Consider the following 15,925-nt stretch of genomic DNA (forward strand, 5'->3'; position numbering starts at 1 on the left):
GTCACTGCAAGGAGAATCCTCTCTCGCACTAGCCTGTGCTGGACCTGTTCTGTAAGGAGCTTAATTATCCCTTGTGTTTTGAGAGAACAGCTGCTGATATGCCTAAGTAAAAGGGGTACAGCATCACTTAGAGCTTATGTCTGAAGGTGAGATGGGAAATCATGTTTATTTGTTTGTATATGTTTCCATGACAGAAGAAGTTTAGAACTTGTGGCAAATGTTTGGTGAATGGATTTAGATGACGTGTTTAATAGCCTCCTGTGCCATTAACAAGCAGGGCAACAACCACAAATGGTTTTAGAGGAGCCTTGAGGATTTTATAAGCCTGTTAAGGGCCTACATTAGTAATATACAGCACTTTGTTATTGGAAGGCAGAGTCCAAATTGTTACAGATTTCTTGCATGTTTAAACATACGGGAGGCTAAACACAGTGGATCATGTAGAGCAGGTTTTTTGCTTGAGGAAGGTGTTGATCTTATGTAGGCCTTGGGTTTTTCCCTTTTGGCACCATTTTACATTTTTTTAATTGTCCTCTCTCAAGTGGCTTTTGTTTTTAAAACTGTTGGGCAAGGAGCAGTTTCTGTTTGTTTTGGTTTGTTTTTTTTCAAAATAAGAATGGAATTGTTTAATTATAGACTGCACTAGACCAAGACTTTGAATCCACAGTCTTATCAGTTTTGAAAATCCAATATTGTTTTTGAAGCTCTGCTCAAGCCAGATGCTATGGCATATGCCTCTTCTGAAGTACTTCAGTATCTATCCTTAGAGTCACAGAATGGTTTAGGCTGGCAGGAACCTCTATCCTTGCAAGCACATAGTTAAGAAACATTTAAGGAAAGTGAAGTAGATGATTTAATAGGTGCACCACTCAGATGAGTTGGCAGGCATTAGACTGAGCTGATGGGCACATATTTGCTATGCTCATTTTCTGTAACACCAGGAACTGGTATTCCTTTTTCAGTATTCAGCTCTAATCTGTAGCTAGTGGTTTGTTTCTGCAGCTACAAGAATCTGCAGGGCTTCCTGCTGTACTTGCATGCCTCTCCAACCTAATTTCAGCATCTCCTCCAAGTCTCTCTCTGTTTTCCGGCCATCTTCCTGATCTGATGACTCTCTATTCGCTTGCATTTCTTAATTTCCTGGCACGCAGTGTCCTCAGACTTGGAGAAGCTTGCGTAGTAGTACAGGCTCTGGTGTCAGTTAGCATGAGATGTTGCTGAGCATTCAGAGACCAGATCTGAGCTGCTGCCAGGAGGTTAGCAGACAGCATAGACTCCAGGGGACATGAAACTGAGCCAGTTAGTGAGGAGCAGCCATGGCTTAATAGCAATAGTGTACAATCTTATCCCATACACATCTACCATGGAATGGATGCATAAGCAAGCATCCATTTTAGATGGAAGGCAAACATTTGTTTGTGTGTATTGCAGGTTCTGTAGGCCTATGCTATTAAACTGAAGCAGATAACAACATTCGGTCTAGCACATGAAAGCCACTTAATACCTTTTTGCAGATCTTAAATTATTTGTTGAACTCTGTAAGCAGGTTTATCTGAATTTCTGAGAGAGAGGTCAGGGTAAAATGTTGTTATAATTAGATGTATATATATGCACAGAATGAGTCATACAGCTTGATAATTCCTTCTTGGAGGAAATTAAAACCCTGACAGCTGTGTGTACAGAAGATGAGGAAGGGAGAGTTATATGTTGATTGGGATATCTTGAAATTGCAGTGCTTCACAAACAATAGCTAATTGTTACAACAGAAGTTTTATGGCTATTAATTCATGCTGGATGACAGTAAAAAAGTGCACAAATGCTCTGCTGCCAGAATCTGAAGCTGTAGCTCTACTTGCTCAGTCCAGGATCTGACACACATTGGAACTTTCTCAGGCAGGGCGCAGGGCCGTGGCAATGTGGTAGGAATGCATGATCTGTGCTGGAGGGGTGGACAGTACTGTTTCAGCCAGCAGCTGGATCTGCTGTCGGCCTGACATGCCTCTCCTGCAGTCTTTCAGTCTTTCTTCTTGCCGGTGTGCTACCTAGTCAGTCCTTCTGATTCCATCCCAAGTATCTGGTATGATATTAGATGTTTCGTGGGTCTAAGAGTATATCTGGACATGTTTGGTTTTAAGGTGCTGTATATGTGGCATTGAAACAATGCTGAGATAGCTGTAAGGGGCGAGCCAGCCTTTCTGTGCACCTGGCTCCTCCAGTGCATCCCATTCCATGAGTTCTCCTTATCTGCCTCACATACTGCACCTTACAGATGCTGTGTGCAGGGGTGCATGAAAGTGCCTTAAGTCTAAAGCATTTCCTGGGTGCTCAGAGTGGTGTTGTCTGCAGTAACGCATGCTGGCAATGTAGAGTATGGACAACAGAGTTTAGTGCAGATCCACGGGGCAAAAAATGCTGTAAGAAAAATCTTGACTGCTGCTTTAACTTTTCTTTTTAAAGAGAATCCACAGAATTCTTTGAACTTGTGCACATTTTCAGTTCAATTAATTTTTTTTTTATAGCTGTGTCATGAACCCCAGGAAAAAATTTACTATGGAAATCCTTCCAGACATGTTAATTTTTATTTTGGGCAAGGTAATTGCTATTAGACTATTTTGACATGTTGCACTGTAATAGCTTACTGAATTTGACACTGCTGTTTTTACCATCAACCACAATTCATTGTTTTGAGAAAAGAATACTGTTATGTAGCAGTTTGGAAAAGACTTTTTTTTCTGTCTTCCTTGCACAGTGTCTCCCTTTTGTACTCCTAAAGCTCATCTTAATGAAAGAGCCAGTGGCTTTTGGAGAGAGAGGTGTTTTTTTCAATAAGTTCCTCTGTGATAACTGAAAACTTTCCTTCTCTGCTTTTCCTCCCAACAGCAATAATCTAAGAAACTATAAATGCAATTAGTGGAGTTTCAGGCCTTTGGAGACCTTCCTTTTTTTAGGTGGTTTTATACTTTTGGAGATAGCACTGATTGGGAAGAAAAAAGATGAAAAACTTAAAATTCTCAGAATTGTTACACTTGTGGTGAATTACCCTTTTACAAGGAAGGAAAAATAAGTTCAAGTGAGGAGGTCCTTCTGATTATACAGCTTTCACAAGCAGAATCTATCATTTAAAGATACTTAATTTTCCTTTCTTTTTTCCTCCCCTCAGTTCTTAGGCACCTTTCTGTGGAGAGCCTTTGACCCTGGAATGGAGAAAACCAGACAGACATCACTTAGGTCTCCTCTTCTAAACCTTTATGCTACAGTAAAAATCGTAGGCATACACTAGCTTCCAGATGGCAATTGCACACTTCTGAGTTTTAAAAAGCTCTGGAACACCATTCCTTCCCTGCTTCCTCCTCCCCCCATCTTCTGTAACACTTGCTAAATTCTACTGTTATTACACCAGTGTGGTTCATATTGTTTGAATAACTTTACTCGTGTAGCACTGCAAATATTTAACTTGGCTTTGGTGACCATAGTAGGCTAGCCTGTCAGCCCCAGAGAACTTAGTGTCTTTAGAGCTGTAGTTCCTATTATCAGTCATTCTGCAAATATTCCACACAGCGAAGGAATTGTTCCCAGTTTAGGTATTACCTGTTTACCAGCTCATGTTTAGTTCCTGGATAAGATGTCTCTGGTGGTTGTCCCTCAGAAAAGAGAATAGCTGCAGTGTGAAGTGATTAGCCTGAGCTTTGAGACAATTGAAGAGAAGGTGAAGTTATGTTACAGGTGGCACCAAGTAGAAAATTAAAAGAAATGAAGGGACTCTCAACTTCATCCTGTTAGAAAATGTCACTCATCTACTGGATACTGCTATCCAATTTCTAGTAAAAAAACAATGTAGAGAATTATTAGGGAAGCCCTTTACTTCATGTAAGGTTAAAGATTTAGGTATTATCTAATGTGTGCAGTCAAGCCATGCTGATTAGAGGCTTCCAGATGAGTTTGTATTCATTAATATCTTGTGCTTTTCATTAGCTTCCCTTGCTTATGGAAATCTTCCTCTGGCACTTTAGATGGTCTTTCTGATTGTAGTATTGAAAAAAGAAAACTCAAGAGGAGGAGCAAAAAAGCAGTGGGGTGGGGGAACTCTAGCGATGTTTTCGTCCTTTGTCTCTCCTCAGATTTTGTCCCTAATTCTGGTCCAGTTTGGTCTCATTTGCATATATAAAGCATCTTCCTTGAGTGTATTAGAGGTCTCAGGCTGTATGTCAGGTTATTTACTTTGTGGTCTTGTGGAACTGGCAACTGCTGTGACTTTTTGGAGGAATGAAGTGAGCAACTGTGCAAACTTTCTCTTGGGTGTTTTTGTTGTCAGCTCTGAGAATATACCTGTTAATTCAAAATGTCTTTGTTTTAGAGGAATGAGTAGTGTAAAAAAGATGGAATTTACTTTGAAGTAGCTTTAAAAAAAAGTTAGCATGCTATGATGACAAAGGATATTTTTCAGATGACTTTCAGGAGCCAACAGCTGGTGTTTTTAAATGCCTCCTGGCTGTAGGGTGCTGTAGAAAGACTGCTGTTTAAACTTTGTAAGAACTCTAAGTATGTGTAAAATTCTGCAGATTAAATTGATCCTTGTGATCTCTCAGCCAATGAATAGCATGATCTGTGGATTAATACAGTAATAAATCTCTACTTGCATGCTTTATTCTTTTTGTCCTTAGTTCAGGTATTTTTTGTAATATTTGTTAGAGCTACAGCTTCATTTTATATACTTCCCTGGGAATAGGAAGAAGAGGAGTTCTTTCAGTGGTGCTGTACTGGTGCCAGTGCTGGAAAGTGTAATGTGTAGAGGCAGTCTGGGCCTTTGCAAGTATAAAACCCAAGTACCAGAAGTGTAAGTTTAGCGTTATGGCAAGTATGTCAGAGGCGTTGGGTACTCTCTTAAACTATGTTACTTTGTACCCCTTCTGGAAGATATGCTTCAATCACAAGAATGGTTATATGGTATAAAACTAGAGTACTTACTGTCATTATTTGCTTGCCTCTTTTGCTGCTTTTGTTGTAGGACTGGAAATCCAGGCAGCGCACATCTGTGTTATTTCCTCTATTAATTTGGTTGTTTGGTTCATTAGCTTTTCCCTTACAGGAGTCATTAAGAGTCAGGTCTTGCATATACTTGCTTCGGGGTCAAGAGAAAACCATTCATCTGGACCCCAGGGATTCAACCTCTAGAGAAGAGTAATGGTAACCTTGTCTGATGCAGCAGTAGTTGCACTCTCCCTTAATGACTGAAGATCATATGAGAAGTTCGCTGAGAAGAAGAGTAAGGGTCATGGCAGCAGAAGCAGAACTTAAAACAGAGCGGGAAGTAACTCGGGTGTTAGGAAGACTAGGCTAGTCTGTCATGTAAAAGGTGAGAAATCATTCAATTTCTTTGAAATTGTTTTTTCCAGCACTAAAATAGAATGAATGCATCACATAAGATGCCTGTTAGGACTGTTCACTCTCTGTGTAGTGCTTTGTTTCTGTTCTTGAGAAAAAGCACTTATTATCTGTTCTTGAGAAAAAGCACTTATTATCTGTTCTTGAGAAAAAGCACTTATTATCTCACCACAGAAAAATTGTTGCAAGCTAATAGATGCTTTGAAATAAATACCTAGTTCTGTCATCCTTTTTTAAAATACATAGAACTGTGGAGTCTTTTTACTTTGGGGAATGGAGTAAAGGTGGACCTACATGATGCAAAAGTCTCTGTTACTGCGTGCCTGCTTACTGGCACATGTGAATATCGACTCAATCTTTTTGGGTTAAAAAGCCAACCAACTGAATGTGTACAGAAAGACAAGTCTATTGCCTGCACTTTCTACTTCATTGTGCATGAACACCAGGGCTAAGTTAGGAAGACCTGAAAGTATCACCTTTGTTATTGCATACAGCAGCTATCTTGCTGAAAGGAAACAGTCGTAGGTAATAGGGACTTTCCTTAGAGCCAAGAAGTTAGAAGCTTCTGTTTATATTCCAAGATGAATGTGTTTATAACATGGCAAACCAAGTCTCTAGCAGTATCTTTTTTAAATTTTAAAGATCCTGAATCTTTGAAGTGGTAAGCATTGAGATGTGCTTCAGATTTCTTGTATCAAAGCATCATTTTTAGCTTTTGCTTAAATTATTGTGACATTAAAAAAGAGAGATATCTATAAATTTGAATATTAAATACATACACAAATACAAGTACCTGAAATAAGTTATTTTAGTAGCTTTGTCCGGGACCACGTGTAGAGCTTGTGCTTTTTCTTGTTCCTGTGTAGCTTACAAAATGATTCCTAGTACATCTTTGATAATTTTGAAATGCAGTTATAATTTTTTTATAAACTTGGTTCAGTGCAGACACTTCCTTTCATCTCTTGATTGTTCATAATAGAATTTTAAAAATACTTGTCAACACTTGAGCCATATTTTGTCTTAGTTTTGCACACTTCACAGCATATGGACTGTCAGTTTCAGATTTGCTGTAACAGTTCACTTAGGTTCTCAGTTTAATTTATAAAAAGTGGCAGAATGCACTCTCAGCAAATGTAGATTGATGCTTGATCATAAGCTTTACCTCATCTTTTCTCTGTGCTATACAAGGCATCATATTATTTCATCTTCAAAGCGGTGTCCTTTTTCTCCCATGGATTCATTCTCTTTAGAGGAGTACAGCATGTCTCTCTTCCAACTTGAGAGATCCACATATGAAAGACACTTCCCAGCTTGCAGAATTGGAGACCCTTCCTGTGCCATTGATCCTTGTGAAAAAGCATAGGTAGCTCTAAAAGCAGCCATGCTCTGGTGCAGTATTAACTGGAGAGTGTTAGACTAACCAACTGTATTGGTTTGGGCAGAGGGGTGACTGCTGTAACTATATTTTTTTGAAATGGTGCATGAAAAAGGAAAAAAAAAAAATCCCATTTCTAGTAGTGAGTCTAGATTATCAACTGAGTGAGGGTTAGAAGGATGTGAGCACCATAATGCTGTTTTATCAGTTAAAGACATCTCATTTTTGTTGAAATGATGCCGTAGGCACTTGTCCTGAGCTTAGATGATTGGTTATTCCAACAGCTGAAGAGTTGCAGACTCTAGTACCCATCACTGTACCTTGTACATGAGATCTGAGTTAGGCTGATTAAAGGTGGAAGTAAACCTGACTCATCTGTTTGCACCAGTGGATGCAAAATTAAATCTAAACATGGTACATGTAGTAAGTAAATTAGACTGCTCAAAGTAAGTAGAGTTTAAAAAGCTTGTAGTAAAGGGAGGGTAGTGTTGGTATTTGGAAAATGTCACACTGTTTAAACTATGCTATGTCTTTAAGGCTTCGTGAATTATTTTGTAACACAAAAAAGCACTGTCTGAGTGAAGTTATTTCACAGAAGTTGAGACAAAGTACATATTCTTTACTTTGTTTATATTATTTTCCTTGGGAACCAAATATTTTTGTGAATTAGTTAAAAGGAAAAAAGACTGCAGTCCCAAACACAGCTTGATGTGCTGCACATACCAAAAAAGTCCATTTAAAATCACACAAGGGGGCCTGGCTTTCAATGACAGGAGGCAGGAAATTTAGTGTTCTGGCTGAAATTCCATCTTCAGTTCATACTCTTGCAGCCTGATGTTGTGGTATATGTGGTGTTCTTGACCCTTTAGTTCTTTATCAGGCAAAAATGATACAGGCCTCCACAGGAGTTTCAGCTAAGTCTGACTGATTTGTAACTTTGCAATTTTGAGTGCTTAAATATCAAAAGTCAGGTTCTTGGAAAGCATGTAAAGGACCTTGTTTAAGTTAGGTGATCTTTTTTTTTTTTTCTCCTACATCTGATGGCTATTTACTTTTTCAAAAATGAAAGCTAACCATCTTGTCTGATTGCAGTGATCAAAGACCTAGGGTTTCCAGAAAAACACTAAACAATAGAGGATTTTTTTAAATTTAATTTTTTGGGTTGGTTATACCAAATTAGCCTCACAGAATGCAGGGGCCCCTGTGGCGTAGCTTCAGTTTGATAGGAAGTTAAATGTTGCTGTGTCTGGTTGCAACACTTGTTCTGAGGACAGGAGGAAGCTTTAATTACTGAGTTTGTGTGTGTTTTCCTGTGGCTGCATGCCTGATATGATTTGACCAATTTGCCTTTTTAAGGAGAGTGATTTCCTATCATGTACATGTGCAGAATAATAAATGAGAGGTTCAAGAGGGTCCTTGCTTTACAGAAGGGTGGAATTGATTCTCAAAAAGCTCAGTTGTGGGAAACAGAAATCTGACAGAAATGTTGGTTTATGGAGGATGCAAGCTGTCCTTACAGGCGCTCTCTCAGGAGAGAAGTGCTGGCAGATCAGTTAAAAACCTACTGTGGGTTGGTGATGACCAGGTAAATTAAACATGTTGGGAACAACTCTACATAGAAAGCAGACAAGCAATGAAACTTGTGTAAGCACTGCATTGTGCTGAAGGCACAGGGAAACTGCTAGATGCATTTGCAGTATGTGGTTAGGTGAGAAGAGAAGGGTGGGTTCTCACAGAGAAGAAAGTTCAGACATGAAAAGTACTATAATCAGAGACACTAAAGAAATCCTCATGTAAAGACAGAAGCCAAGACTTTGAAAATATGAATCTAACTTCAGGCACACAGTCTATATTTATGCATGCAGGTGCTAGATCAGAATTGATGAGCAACCAGTTATTTCAGTGAGAACTTCTGTATGTGCAAGCTCTTGAATTCTAGCTTTTTTCTTAAATGCCTGTGAATGAGCTTAAAAGCTCCTGGTTAAACCTCCTTTTCTCCCTCCCCCCCTTTCTTTTTTTTAAGTTTGGGCTACACAGGCTATATGTTGAATTTAATTTTTTTCCCCTCTCATAGGAGGATGATTGACTCATTTCAGAGCCTGTAATGGTGCACAAGGAACCTTTTTAATTTATTATTTTAATTGAGATAGATACATCTAAATAAGTTGTGTTCTGAGGAGGGCTTGCCAAATATCTTGCTGGTGGTAACTTCTTCCTCCTTAGAATGTCTCAGGGACAGCAGAAAGTAAGATAAGAGGCAGATAAATGTTGAACTGCAAACAACAAGCTCCATTGTCTCATTCCTTCTCTCCCTTCCCTGCATGTATGTGGCACACACATGCGGGTGGGGGGGGTGTGTGTGTTGAGTGGGTTTTTCTGGGGGAGGGATTTTTAGTATCAGTGTTTTGACACTCATTGTAAGCCTACTGGACATCTTGCCATTGTCTCAAGCAAAAAAGAAAAATATTCTTGAATTGCAAGCCCTGCAATTCTCTTACTATTGCTTTCTGATATCCTGGAAATATGTCTAGGTTAGAGTGAGAAGATGCAAGTGTATGAGGGGGAGAGGGGGGAGAACTCAATACTGTCTTGAGGACTAAATTTTCCTGTTACTTGTGTGTACGAAGAGATGCAATCCAGATAGATACTGTGATGCTGGCCCTTTAGCTTTTTGGCTGGGATTTTTCTCGTATGTGTTTTGCAGTAAAAGTTTGTTTGCAGTGCTTTCTCTTCCCCCCCCACCCCCCCCACCCTGCTTCACCCTGGTCCCCAGGAAACATACTCTTGAATTGACAAGTGTTTGTAGCTTCACTTCCTCATTTCACTTCACTTGTCAGCCATCCAAACTGTTCAGAAACCAAGTTGTACAAGAAAATTCCTTTAACGTTTGCTTTCGCACACCATTATTAATAGGGGATCTTGTGCATTCTGTAATTGCCAATAAAGTGTTTGAGCACGCTCAAATGTAAATGGACATTGTGGCACAGCTGGAGTGTTGAGGCTTGGAAAAGCACTCTGGAACAGCTCAAAACCATCATTCCTTGTGTAGAATTTAAATGAAGTTTGTGCATGAGATGTGTTTCTGTCATGTAACTTTTGTGCTCAGTAGATCCTTGTAGCTGCTTTACAGACTTCAGAAAATGAAGCAAATGGGTTATTTATCTGGAATCTTGCAGGCATATAATCTGTAGGCTGCTACTGCTGGTATCTTTGTGGGGAAGGTGAGAAAGACCTTATTTAAATAAGAGTCTCCTTGTCAGCTTGCTTCTAGGCAGAACTGAGTGTATAGTATGTTCAAAATGCTGTCATTATGGATAGAGCCTTCTGCTCTTAACAGAAGTGTTACTGTAGAGATGCTGTTTCTCTTGCCTGTGTCAGCAAGAAGGTACTTTCTCTTCTGTGCTTGTGTGCTAATTTGTCATTACTAGCTTGCTATATCCCAGATTCTTATCTGCACTGAAACTAGGCTCTAATTAAAATCGAAATGGTTGTGACTTCAGATTATAAATGCAGGTTTTTTGTTAGGCCTTCTTTGCTTCTTTGTTTTATACTAATATAATTACAGGAAAAATGGTTATCAAGGTCAGTTTGTATAGATGTACTGGGAGTGTTTTCCAGTTCCAACAAAATAAGCTTATTTCCTGAAGTATTTCAAACCCTTCATACGTATGGGTTGCAATACTCCATTGTTACTATGTGCCTGCAGTTGAAGCCTTAGAGTAATCTGTTTCTAGCAGCAGGCAAGCAAGTGAACATTAAATTTTGATTGAATGGAATGACAAGAAAGGGATAAAGTCAGCATGCTGACCATAAGAGCCGTTGGATGTAGAGAATTAAAGGAATACAAATCTTGCCGTATTCTTTTCCATGCCAACACTTAAATGTTTGGAATGCAACAAATGGTTTTCATTACAGCTCCTTCCTGAGTTAGTGCATGTTAATTCTTGTTTGCCCTTATAAAATAAGCCATGCCTGTACATGCCTTTTTAGAAGGAGGAGCCAGTGAATCAATCAATGCCACAACTGACACAGAAGAAGAAACAGAGGTAGATCTGTTGTGTTTCTTGGCTTTTGGTTCTGAGTTCTGACGAGTAACCGTGCCATGGCAATTGCATGAGGAAGCTTGCCCTCTCCTCTATGAATACCTGACACTTTTAAAAACAGGATTATTTTAATCCTGTAATGGTTAACACTTTTAAAGAAAATACACAAAATTTTATTAAAGAACTGAATTGTTTGTATTGGTTGAAAAGCAGAAGAGAAATTGACTTTAGGTTACAGACTTCTTTTCCTTTGATTTTCAGCAACTGGGGAGCAGGAAAGAAAAGTGGCCTTTAGAGGAAGACTTTTGGCTTTTCTTCTGTCCTTTCAATCAGGCTATTTTTCCTAGCCAGTTGAGCCCCTCTAGTCTCTCATGAAAAAGTTTGAGTTTTGTTCAGAAATGTGCTTGCTTCACCTGCATGTTCTGACTCTTTCAGTACTTGTGGTTAGCTCCCTGGCAACATTAGTTCACCTGCTGTCCAAAACTATACTTGTACAGCCCAAATTTAAACATCCAGCTTGTTCAGTTTTAATGTTTAATTTATTTTGTCTGATTCAATCAATGCGTTAGATATCTAATGGAAATGGAAGGTTGCTGCTCAGAGGTACTTGAGTGAGGTGGTTTTGTAGATTTTTAAACTTTTTTTTTTACCAAGTGGAGGTCTATGAATTAACTTCAAAACCAATTCAATTTAATCTGATAGTCAGTCTCAGTGTATCAACTTGTAGTATCTCATATTGTAGTTTTGAAGATTCTGATACTTTCTTTTCCAGTTCTGCACAGTTGAAGCTAATGAAAACAGTTGGGGGAAACGAGGAAATTTCCAGTCCTCCCACTGTAGCTAATTATGCCAGTTGTGGCAGAAGGGTATGTTGGCTTGTTGTCTTGCAGCCAGAAGCCTTCAAAGTAGTCACTTAAAGAGTGTGGAGTGTGACAGATGACTGTTAAACATATGAGAACTGAAGATTGGGTTGTGTCCTCCTTGAAATGGGTGGTTTAAAACCTTTTTTTTTTAACTTTTGCAGAAAGCTGAGAGGAAAGATCTCAGCTTTTATTAGTAGTGTTCTTACTTCCAGCATTAGAAATACAAATATGCAAGCTGTATCTTTTTTGACACTGCTTCAGTGCATCTGTCACCGATGTCTGAAATGTTATTGTTTTGCTTTCCAGGTCTCCCTTTAGAGTCCAACTGAAGATGCTACAGATGCGACTCTAGTTTCTTTTTCCTCCTGCTTCTCTGCCTGCTTTCATTACTGGGCTTCTCCAGTATATTCATTTGTTGCTATCTCAATGTTTGTTTTGTAGTGTTCTGGGTCCCCAGAGCTCTTATTTTTTACTTACCTCATTTGGTCTGTCATCCTAAATGCACTCTCCACACCTACTTTTCTTAACCACTTAATGTTGTTGCCTTTGGCAATATTTGGGCTACCATATAGGGGTGTCTTGTGGTTATTTTTTGTTTTTTAAATGGCAAGTAGTGACATTTAAAGCTGAGTAAATAGCAGGTCAACTTTTTTCTGGCTTTCCTGTGCAGTATGTGGTGGCTTATTTATGTTAGACCTACATATTGAAACTGCATTGGTTTTCAAAGTAGCATTGAAAACTCTTTGCAATTCCCTTCAGTCTTCTCCCTCAGACCTGGCAATATTTGGAGTCTTTGTTTTTGATCAATAACTGCTGGAATCATGTGAATCTGATGCGCCTTTTCTTTAAAAGCTTCTAGTTCTCATATTAGTGTGTTCAAACCTTTATTTTGAATTTTGAAAGCTAAAATATGACAGCTGAAGTTCAGTATTAGTCTCTTGAAATTAAGCATGTAATGCTATGTGCAAGTACCATTATATGCTGAATTTCATTCCATTCCTCATCTCATATGCTTGAGTCTGATAATGTGACTGCAAGTGTCTTGCAAGGCAGCAATCCTATTATCCTGTTCTTAAGTTTCCCTATGCCCTCACTGTTGTGTGGGAAAGGGTTATGTACTGTTGCTTTTACATTTCGTAGCATTAAGCTATAGCATCAGAAGCCTCCTCAACACTCTGATCCAGAAAGCACCTGTGCTTGGCTGAGCTTCTGGATAACTTGTCCTTCAAGGAAGCTATTGCCCTCTTTCCTCATAAGGTTTGGGAGAGGTGTAGCAAATACAGTTTTGCTGAACTTCGTTCTAGGAACAAAAACATGAGCTCTTACCATGGATAAACTTGTAGGAAAAGAATTTTTTTGTGAGCTAAAATGGTCTTTTTAATCCAGTGTTCAATTTGCTATGTTAAGTTGTAAATGCAAAAATAAGGAACCTAAAGCTGTTACTTTTGGACTCTGGCAACCAGATAAACTGACTGTTGGTATCTGTTACATGACAAAAAGCTCGCAGTAGGAATAATGGGTAGCAGTTTCACTGCAACCTGATGATAGAGAGTTTGAAAAGGTCTGAACACTGCTCCATTTAGCTGTGAGGTCTCTGTATGAAATGTAGTGTCCTTTGCTTTCGTTGTTGTAGCCTGATCAGATCCCTGCTCCGATTGCTTGTACACTTACGCAAGGGCTGTTGTTGTTGTAGTAGAATAATGCTTTGAGATGGTGTGTGCTCTGTAGCCTTACTGTACCAGCACTGAAATGTTTCAGGGACAAAATAAAATGCAGTATTCTCTTTGGGAGAGGTGCATTTACTATCCTTAAGGATATTCTTACCACACAGTGCTGGTTTGTGCTAGTAAGAGACTGAGAACAAGTATTTTTCTTTCAGTTACACTGACAATTAGGAAATAATGTACACCATTTTGTGTCTATTCCGAAAAGGCATTGTTGAAGGGCTCTGAAAAAAAATAGGCCATCAGGCTGGCTGTTTGCATTATCAGCCTGAATGACTGAAGAATTGGATTACTTATGTGACATTGAGGGAGCACTGAACTCTGTGGTGCTTGCCTTAGGAACAATTCAGGCCTCTGCATGCAAATATTACCTGCTGGCCAGGTAAAATCTGAGATCCACTAGAGTCTTAAAGATGTCTATAGGAAAATCTTAGCTCAGTTGTTCACTTGATGATTAGCCTGCTGTGCTTCATAGAAGTACACTAGAAATTAGATCCAAAACCAGAATTCATATCTCTAATAAATGAGGGCTGAGCACTTGCCCGGTGGCAGTTTTGGATAGGAGGCCTAGTGGGTTTTGTATATGTGCTAGAGTCAGGTTTGATTCTTGCTCTAGCAGCTCGTGCATGCTGTGTCCTCTGCATGTATCAGCTTTCACCCAGATCATGCTAGAATCCAGTCCTTGCAGTTAAGATGGGTGAATGACCCTGCAAGCCAATTTGACTGGAAGGGTGCTGGGGGAATAGATATATTAGGTGCACTTAAGTAATATGGCAGCAATGGATCAAGTCAGTAGGCTACTTTATTGAAAAGGAACACATGAGCATGGTCAAAATAGTAGGTAGCTGTTGACACATTTCAGTACAGATATCGATACTCATGGGTTGCTTCTTTTATTTATTAGCATTTCTGGAGCAATTACTGTCATGATATAGCATGGTTTAACCCTAACCAAAATAGCAAATCAGGCCAGTGATTCCCTTCCCCCTCACATTCTCTTGCCAATGAATACGGGTATGGTAGTGCTGTATGGACACTCTAGTCTGTTACTGCCCAGTCAGTAAGGTAGAATGGTTTGAGATAATTGGTGTCACTTTATAATTGTGTTATTGAGCTAGGTGCTTTAGTGCCACCTGTTCTGGGTTGGTCAATATTGTTCTGATTTGAACATAGCTGGATGAGAAGTGCTGCTCACACTGTTCCAAGGAGGCTGGGAATATATAAGAAGTTAATGTAGAACTCTTATTCACCATTTTTCACTTAAGCATGCTAGCAACTTGTGATTTAAAAAAAAAAAAAAAAAATTATATTGAGTGATGGTTTTTTTCCATGAGTGCTCTACAAGGTCATCTAGCTCCCTTAGAGGTTCAAATAAAAGCAACGAGAAAGAAAGATCAAAGTTGGAAAAGCTCAAAGCAGCATTGTTTCCAACATTGAGTCAGGTTGGCGGCAGCTCTGTCTAGTTGGCCTTGAAAGTCTCCAAGGATGGAGATTTCATAGCCTCTGAGTGACCTGTTCCAGAGCTGCTCCACACTCCTGACACACAAACTCCTAGCATAAGAGCCAGGTTGTTTTGGAGAGAGAGGGGTCACGTCCTGGACTGACAGCGAAATGTGCTGCTGTTGGTGGGCTGGGATGAGCCCAGCTCGCAGCCTAGGGGAGCAGTGGAGCCCCACGCTGCTTTGTGGTGCCCTCTCCAGGTAAGCTCTGTGGCGGTTAAAATTGGTTGTGCCTCATCTGCCCGAACAATTTAGCCTTGTGAAATAATTACTTGTGAAACTTGTGTATCTGCTGAAAAAGGTTTTCTAAGTTAACTGGTGAGCTCAGAAAAAGATAAGGCCTAACTGTAGGGAAGAAGCTCATTTTTGTAGGCTGTTGAGGAGGTGGACAATTACCCCTGGATTTACTAGTAGTCTGGCTTATGTGTGCTCTTTCTTTGCTACAGCATAGTCTGAGGAGATCAGCTACATCCACACTGCATGGTGTGTGATTTATGTTTGCCTTGTGCCCCAGGCTCCAAGACACAAAGAAACCCAACAAAATACCAGCAAGTTCAAAGTTTCTGGAATAACAAGAGCTGCAGTTACGATTTTTATTTTATAGTGATAATGGTGGCACATGTTTGTCCAGGTGAATGACACAGGGAAGTGCAAAGCCTCTTAAGAGTTGGAGAGCTGTCTGACAGAGGAGCATAGTTGGTGCAGTCTGCTGCACTGTTACATGCTTGGACCAGGCTTGGGAGCAAATTATCCTCTCTGCTTCACTTGGATTTTCCTGAGACAAGTCACTGTGTTGCTGATAGGTCTTCCTTCTGCAGTGAGCTAGACTTTTTGCTTTGTTGCTGGTGAGGGTACTGGGGGTGAAACAAGCTACTCAAACATGGCATAGCTGCTGTTGTGGTATAAAGGGTCTATATGTAAAGCATAAACCCAGTGTTGCTGTGATGATTATTTGAGCAGTGGAGCTGCTGTGTCTTAACCCTGGGTTATATTACTTAGCATCATTTGGGTGCTGCTACATTTCACCGTCTTTTGTAGC

At 39.7% G+C, this 15,925-nt stretch overlaps 1 protein-coding gene across 2 annotated transcripts in view; it reads left to right on the top strand.

Moving 5' to 3' along the window:
• Window positions 1-15,925, top strand: part of TESK2 (testis associated actin remodelling kinase 2) — an 82,733-nt gene that overhangs the window by 39,991 nt on the left and 26,817 nt on the right. The window lies entirely within an intron of this gene.

Source organism: Strix uralensis, chromosome 8, assembly GCF_047716275.1.
Source record: "Strix uralensis isolate ZFMK-TIS-50842 chromosome 8, bStrUra1, whole genome shotgun sequence".
Taxonomy (NCBI): Eukaryota; Metazoa; Chordata; class Aves; order Strigiformes; family Strigidae; genus Strix; species Strix uralensis.